Here is an 8,134-nt window from a genome sequence, read left to right as displayed (position 1 = left end):
AGATGTTCTTAAAAGACTTAATTTTAACCTAGTCCTTTACTACTTGAGTATGAATTTCTTCTTTGTAAAGCTAAAGTTTATTGTGGTGGTTTAAATAGCATCATTTTACCACCATCCTGAAAACTTTTATTAGATGGGAATTGTCAAAAACAAGAATTCACTCCTTTTTTTCAAATTCACTCATTTCATGATGTTTCATGACCCCGTAACTTCTCCAGGTTACATTATTGCTAGATTACCATAAACTCAGTATGTGCAACCTGGATACTTACAGGTTAGCATCCAGTTTCATACATAGTCAGGTAAATGAGCACTCTGATTTCTAGAAATACTGAGTTCCCTCAGCCCCCATGGATTTAAGCAGCAGTGAGAGATGCTCAGCAACTTTGTATGCTTCTAATTAATGATATGAATTTAGATATATAATATTTGGTACCCAAACTCTGAATTAAGCTTACATATTCTTTTATTTTATGTATGTATCTTTTAATCTAGAGAATTCTATTACTGGGCTGTGCACTAGCAGGCCAGTCCCAGATTAAGTAAATTATCTTTAGTATAATTTAATTCACAACAGTTATAAATTATTTCATGTTTCTAGATATAGCCCCTATTCCATAGCTATGCCTTATGCTGGGACTAGGAGCTGCAAGTTGCCAGGATCATTTCTGGCAACCTACAGGTACTATCCCTCAAAACACTAAGCAAGCCTTAAAAGTTGGTCTATACAAATGGAATGGCAGAAAATATCCTTTCTCGGGAAGAGAGGATCTCCTCTTTGTGTCATAACACAACTCAGCATCATGGTTATGAAAAAGTCTGAATTTACTCATTTCAGAAAGATTAAAGGTTTATGGTCTACTCAGACCATATAAACCAGTCTATAGCACTATTAAGAAGCAACACCTTGAAAGTGATTAAACAAAAAAGCATGCTGTTACATACTTTTAAAGTGTGTTTAAATGAAGATTTTATTATCACTACAGGCATCTACCATACTTGCAAATCTCTTTGTTTTAGTCATTGCTGCTTCCTTAGCCTCATGCAAGAATTTTGAAACCTTTGTATTACAGTAAAACACTTGTTGTGACCAAAGATAAGAGTTTGAGGAGATGATCAGAAGGTAAGGAGAAAAAGCGCAACTACCTGATTCATTGCATGAATTCCTGAATCTAAAGAGGAAGAGCAGAGAACTCCTCCCAATAAACCAGCATTAGTCACCATAGTTTTATACCACATTTTGGCCAGGAAACTAGCAAATGATAACATCTCATGATCATAGAGTCACAGACATGCATGCAAGATTTCGCAGCCCTTGAAAACTGATTGTCTCAACATGCAGAGTTGGAGGCAGCTGAACACATGTTTAAACACAGGTGATGCTATCAGCGTTCATGAAACCTGTGACAAGTATGGGCAGTTCTTTTCAGAGTATCGTGCAAGACCAGTCATGTACGGATTGTCTATTACGCATCGTAGTCAATGATGTTTTTCCTTGCTCAGTTGCTAGGCAAAACACCCTTCTCAACTAATTTCACAGAATCAGTCAGGACACTGCTAGCACCAGCAGCCTTTTAACAAGGCAGTAGATTTCCAAGAAGCCTTTGTTTTTGTCTAATAGCAAATCCTGGTATTACAGACTAGAGAAACTGTAGCTATTTGTTGAAAATTTTATTTTATTTCCAAGAAGAAAGTTGCACTGGGCAGTGCAGTAGTTCACTGTATCACCCTGGAAGATTTCATCCACCTCAGTGGGTCCCGTGGTGTGTTTGGGCTCGAACCACCCTCAGCCCAAGTAGGTACCAGCACTTTGTTCCTCTTTGCAGCACATCTGCCATACATTTTGAGCCCACAGAGTCAAGCCTTGATGGGAAGAGGATCTCACTGTCTCACTACTTCCTAAAAGAGGACCAGTAGTGCCCCCCTCCTGTGAGCAGCCCCGTAGCTTAGGTGCTGCCTTATCAAACCTAAGCTCCTGGACTCGCCGCAGAAAATGGACACAAAGTCTTCCTTCCAAAAAAACAAAACCAAACAGAAACCGCCCCCAAAGTCTATGTGCATTTTGATTCAACTAGCACAAGATTGAGATTTAGTACTGAGGCGCAAAAATAGTCATTGCCTACACCCTGTGCTTCCTCATCACTCCTGGCCATTCTTGAAGGGCAGTGAGAGACTTCAAAGGTATTCAAGGTCACTTTCTGGCCTCAACAAGATTCTCTGCAAAACACAGGATTTTTCTACTTCAGCTGGCTTTCCATTTCTGGTCTGTTCTCTTTTATTCTCCTCTCTTCCACACAAGCACTAACATGTAAGTTCAAACATGCCAATGACAGATGTACTAAAATAGAGGTGAAGAGAACTCTGTAAGCATCTCCAGCTTCTCCTGTCAGGCTTGTCAGGTCAGTCATGAATCCCCCTGCCCCAGGCACAGTTACCTCCAGCTCCTTTCCCTTGGGCTGTAGCCATCTATTTGCCCAAGGGTAAAATATTTGAACAGGTAATCATCCAAATGTAATGACCCTCTGTCATCAGCTTTGTTGCTAGGTGCAAGAATTGTGCTTGGAATCTTTTGTAGGCTTTGCTGCAATTTGGAACCAAAAGACAACAAAGAAGCCAGCCAAGCCCCACTTTCAAGAAAATGTACCCCAAATCAAACAGCACTCAGAAACTGGAGAAGCTTGCCAAATGCTCATGCATGTGATAATTTAGTCAACCAAAGAAGTATTTGGTAACTTTTGATTTAAATTCACTTTTATTATATGGGCATGTTTTTTGCTGCATACCTGCAGTTCCCATTACACATTTTAAGTCAGTCAACAAGCATACATTTTTGAAGGACGGTTCAGAAGGGAATTTTCCAGACTCTGGAAGAATATTGTACTTCGGAGTGTAGTTCTGAAAATGAGCGTGGCTGTTGATGCATTTTTAGGCAGCTGAAATATATTCTAAAGAACATTTGGAAGCTGCAGGTCTGAACAAAAGAAGTTTTGGAACGATGTTATCACAGACAGAGAAAAGCTCAGGGCTGTTTCAGAGGAAGAAGAGGACCCATTTTTACTAGATAAAAGTGCACTGAAAGGCACCCAAGGAGAGAACTGCCAGTTCCAGATGGACAAGAGGGAAAAAAAAAGATGGGCCTGAAATACAAAAGCAAATTCCTGAATCTTCAGTATATCTGAAACCAGATATAGGAACAAGATTCTAAATGAAAGGATAAAGAGAAAGTCCCAGGAGGAGTGAATAAGGTCAATAAGGAGTGAGTGGCATAAAAAGGTATCAGGAAAAAGCTTACAATAAATCATAAAAGCTAGAAGATACTGGCCACAAGCATCAAGGTTTCACAGCACATCAAAGCAAACAGAACCAACAGTGTTAAAAAATCAGAAAGATACTGAGAGAGAGAGTGGAGAAACTTAAAATAATGAAAGGGCAAAGTAAATACTCATTTCTGAAAGTGCTACCATCTTTGTGGAGCCGTGTTAAGATATGCTAAAAAGATTTCTTTCCAAATTCTATGAAAAATAATTGCCCTGGTTCCAAGAATGTGCCTGACAAGGTAAGAATTAAATTATCTCTGAGGTAGAAAAGGCCTGCCTTTACAGGTATAAAATGAACAGTGGTAGCAGAACACATCAACTCAATGACCATTCCCCTGATAGCCTGATACATGTTTTGTTTTAAAGAAACAAAGCAGAGTTTCTTCTTATTCCCTACAACAGTACCACCTGACCACATCCACTATGTAATACACTATTTTATTTAGTAATTGGGGGGTGGGGAGGTGGGGGTGTTGATTGTCAGTTTAGGAGAAATAAGTAAATGAGTAAGAGTGAATTGCAAATACTTTCTTCTCTGCTTTCGGACATGGTGCCTTGCATATAGGGCTGGATGGGGAAACAAGCCCCTGACTGGGAACCCAACCACACATGTTTTGTGGATCTGAAATTTCCGTGGGGCTCTGCCTGGTGCTGGTGTGAACCCCAGAGAGGATTATTCATATGAGGAAGTGTTGAAAGAGCAGCCCTTGGCTTAAAACCCTTGGGCAGCTAGCCCTTCCTCTGGCTTCACTCTCATTACTGGGATGATATGGCTCTTGTCCTATGCAATAGGTGTTAATGAAACTACTGTTTGCACAGTGCTTCACATTCAAAGAACTACGTGGGGGGGGGGGGGGGGGGGGGGGGAAGCAACGCAAGCACCAAAACCGGAATGCAACTTACACATGCAAAGATGGTAATTTAAAAACACAGCTCTTCATGTGTGTCATCTGCCTTTTTGGCCTGACATCTAGGACACCCAGTAAGTGAACCTCCAGCACAAACACCTCAAGAAGCTTCTGGCAGAGCTAGCCTGAGAGCTTCCCAGCAGCTGTGGCCCTCTGTGAGCAGCAGGGCAAACTGCCCACAACCAGCACGCTCCAGCATCCTTCCGCGCTTTGCCTTGGATATCCCGTGCAAGTCGCTTTGCATGGAGAGAGACCAAGGACTGCGGTGTCAAACCGTCAGCTGAAATGCCGCCTTGCTTCACGTTTGTTCTTAACAAGTTTTTTTCCATGCCAAAAAGCTCATACAATGCTTTCCAGAGATTAGGATGGAAATAACAGCGAATTACTTGTGCATCAAATCCCCCTTTGCATCCCAAAGCCTGCCTTGCCCCCGTTGGAAACGCTTTGACCTCTCGCGCAAATGGCAGCACGTTCAGCGCACACATTTCGCACGGCGGAACAGGAAATGGGGTAACACGGCGATGCCACATCTGCTGTGGCCATTGCAGGGGAAACGCCACCAAAAATTCGTCCGCCGGCCTGCCTGCCAGGAGGGGCTTTCTGCGGGCAAGCCGTGGCGTAAAAAGCGAGAGAAAACCGATCTTGTTGTCGTTGTAAAAAAAGTAGAAAATCGTTTTATTAAAAGAGAAAGGTGTTGAACGTACGTGCGCCCGGGGGGGGGGGGGGGGGGGGGGGGCGGATCCTCTACCCGGGGCCACGGGCGGCCGGGTGGCCTCGGCGGGGGTGGGGGGGGTGGGGCGGGGGCCCCGCAGGGCTCCGCGTCCCGCAGCACCTGGCAGCTCGGCCCCGGCCCCGGCGGCGCGCCCGCGCGCTCCCGCTGCCCGCCCACCTCCACATGCACACACCCGCGGCGGCAGGGCGAGCGGCGTCTGCCTCGCTGTCTTCGGTTCGCCGATTTGATTTCCCCCCCGTCCTCGCCTCTTTTACTTAAATTTTTATTTCATTTTATTATTATCACTAATTGTTTGCGGGGGTGCTCCGGCCAGCTCCCGCCGGAGAGGGTGGATTATTCCTCAGGGGATACCCGGGCTCCTCGGGAAGGTAGGCAGCAGCTGATGCAATCGGGGGGGACGGGGACCCGGCTCCCCGCGCAGCCTTTGTCTCCGCGCCGCGGGGCCGGAGCCCGCCGCGGGCCGCGCTTTGTCTGAGCCGTGTGCGCGGCAAACACCCCCCACCCCAAAACGTGCCTCCTCGCCCCGGGCGCTGCCGATTTCGAACCCCAAGATCGCGCGCGGCGCGGCGGGGAGGGGATGGGGACGGGGATGGGCATGGGGATGGGGACGGGAGCGCGGCGGGGAGGGGATGGGGACGGGGAGCGCGGCGGGGAGGGGATGGGGACTGGGAGCGCGGCGGTCGCGCTGCGGCGGGGCGGGGGGCCGGGCCGGCCATGCGGCATCTCCCCTCGGCGGCGGCGCGCTGCCGGGCCGGGGCGGCTGGCGGCCAGGATGCTGCCCTAGCCAGCCGCGGCGGCGTGCCTGGAAAAAAACCAAACACACAAACAAAAAAAACCCAACAGACCCGGCAGTCGGCAGCTACGAGCTTTCACTGGCCGCGCCAAAAAAAAAAAAAAAAAAAAAAATGTTTCCCCCAAGCAAACGTGATGTCTGGAGCTGCGCGGCTGGGCCGCGTGTGCCGCAGCCCCCGCAAGATGCGCGGCCGCGGGTTTGGCCCTGCCTTGCTGGGAGACGCGCTTGCCGTTCGCTTCAGTCCAGCGCTGCCATGGGGTCGGTGGAAGTTTTGCGGTATTCAGAAAATGCAGGCTGGGCCCACGGCGCGCACGCGTGTGTGTGTCCGTGTCCGGGTGTATGTGTGCGTTTGCCCGTAAATACATAGTAACAGCTAAGCTGCTCGGTTTTAGTGAGCCAAAGGCGAGAACAAAACGGCACATTTGGATGCCTGTCTGTGCGTTTGCTCACGTGTGTACACGTCCAGCTTGCTCCAATGGCAGAGGTTAGTGCCATTGTTTTTCAGAGTTTGTAATGCAACCTGTAGCTAGGATGTATCTCCTTGTGGAAGAGGAGAGGAAGAGAGGTGTAAACTGCGTGCTTTGTTTATGTGACATTGGAAGGACTGAAAAAAAACCCGTGTTTGGCAGCTGGTTTTATCGAAGACGACGCTCAAGTCTGCCTGTGCCACCAGCCGAACTCGCCACTGTTCTTAGGCCATTCAGCGTCCCACGGACAGCCCTGGGGCATTTCTACTAACCTGTGTTCCAAGTGAGAGTAACATAGTAACCTGTGCTTTGTGGGGCTTCATTGGCCTTTAGGTTTGTTTGGCTTTTACACGTGCTTGAAAGGCAAAATAACATGTACTGGCCATTGTTACGAAAGTCAAGTATTAGAAAAAGATCCTTGTTGATTGGTAAAATAAATAGATTCTGGAAGGAAAAACAAAAAAAAAAAAAAAGAGAGAGAGAGAATCCGAGTCTAATAGTCTTAGGTTGGAAGTAAAAACAGCTAAAGGGAGAAGGAAAGAGCATCCTTCTGTCTAGCTTTTACTTCATTTGCCACCAAAGCACCAACTTTGTTTAAAAAGCCTCTAAAAGGAAATTCCATCTGTTGCTGAAGGATACAGGGTATCTATAACTGCCCTTTTCAGGCTTGGAGCCCATGCCGCAATTGCGCTGAAATCAACAGGCAAAACCTGCCTGAAATCTAGGAATTGCCATATTGCTTGTGAGCAGAGGCCTTCTGCTATGGCTTGGTGGAAATTCACTGACTAAAATGGAATCTGCTTCACTGTCATACTGAATGACTCCTATTTGACTTTGCCTTTTTGGAAGGGTTTTTTTTTTTTCTGTTTAAGAGGCACCATAGAGAGGGCACTTCACTGAAGCACACTGCAGCATCCTCTGGTTTGTCACTTGAGACTGTTTATGCTGTAGTTGGACCAACTGGGCTCTCCAGGCTGCGTGAGAATGGGAGACGTGTTGGCAGCGAGCGCCACAGCTCCACATATCCCTGTGCAGAGGATTATCCCCCGAGTTCGAGGCTTTCTGCAGAGTGCTGTAGAACATGGAAGATCAATTGTCCTTCATCTCCAAATCCTGCTTTTTACAAGGGTTTTAAAGGATGGAAGGGGAGGCACGGCTCTCTCAGCTGGTCCGTTTGCGGGCTGCTCATTGTGGGTCTCTGTCCTACATTTCATTGGAGTTTTCTGGTTTGGGGGTTTGTTCTTTACCAAGGGAAGAGTGGTGACTGAGCAGAAGCCAGGCTTCTTCCTCCTGTGCTCTCCCCTGTCTTTTTCTCAGCTTGCTCATTTCTGTAGAAACAGGCTTAGCACATAGCCTGACAGTAACCACCAATTTAAAGTTTGTATTGTGAAGGCAAATGACATCTGGTAGGAATATTTAAATACTGTAACCCTGAATTCAGTTTCCTTTCTGATAGGTACTTATTGTTATGACTGCAATTCAATCCAAGTTTGAGTGGCCACTCTTGGGGAAAATGGCAGCTTTTTCATGTTGAAAGTGTTTTACGGCCCTTTTGCAGTTAATGCTCATATTTGTGTGAGCTTATCAGGTAAATATATCATCTGCGTCTCTTACAGTCAAGAAAACTGAGGCAAAGAAATTACTTGTAAACTGGGGCAGAAGGAAAAGTGAGTTGTGTATGAACTTAAGCAAAGGGTTCTTGCTTGTATAGTACGAAATTTATTTTAAATCAGAATTTCAGAGCTGCTGTTTAGCCCTTATAAATATACCTGGGCAGTATGTTTTGTTGCTGTTACCCATCAAGCCCCACTCATACAGCGCTTCCACTTTCTGTGGAAGAGTTCATTTGTGGTGGTGCGTTCTGGGATCTCTTCAGCAAAACCGAGACTGTTGAGAGGATTTCACAGAGAAATATA

At 46.4% G+C, this 8,134-nt stretch overlaps 1 protein-coding gene across 3 annotated transcripts in view; it reads left to right on the top strand.

The window, feature by feature from the left end:
* Positions 1–5,034: 5,034 nt before the first annotated feature.
* SLC38A1 (solute carrier family 38 member 1) overlaps positions 5,035–8,134 on the top strand; it is a 42,077-nt gene continuing 38,977 nt past the window's right edge. For 2 of the 3 annotated variants that reach the window (XR_003562112.2, XM_005444017.4), the window contains exon 1: positions 5,035–5,326. The gene's annotated coding sequence lies outside the window, so the exon portion shown is untranslated. Of the gene's footprint in view, positions 5,327–7,674; positions 7,807–8,134 lie in introns of all 3 variants that reach the window. The other variant, XM_027812306.2, reaches the window with a different exon arrangement.

The sequence above is a fragment of the Falco cherrug genome, chromosome 5 (assembly GCF_023634085.1).
Source record: "Falco cherrug isolate bFalChe1 chromosome 5, bFalChe1.pri, whole genome shotgun sequence".
Taxonomy (NCBI): Eukaryota; Metazoa; Chordata; class Aves; order Falconiformes; family Falconidae; genus Falco; species Falco cherrug.
This window is presented reverse-complemented; position numbering and strand designations above follow the sequence as displayed.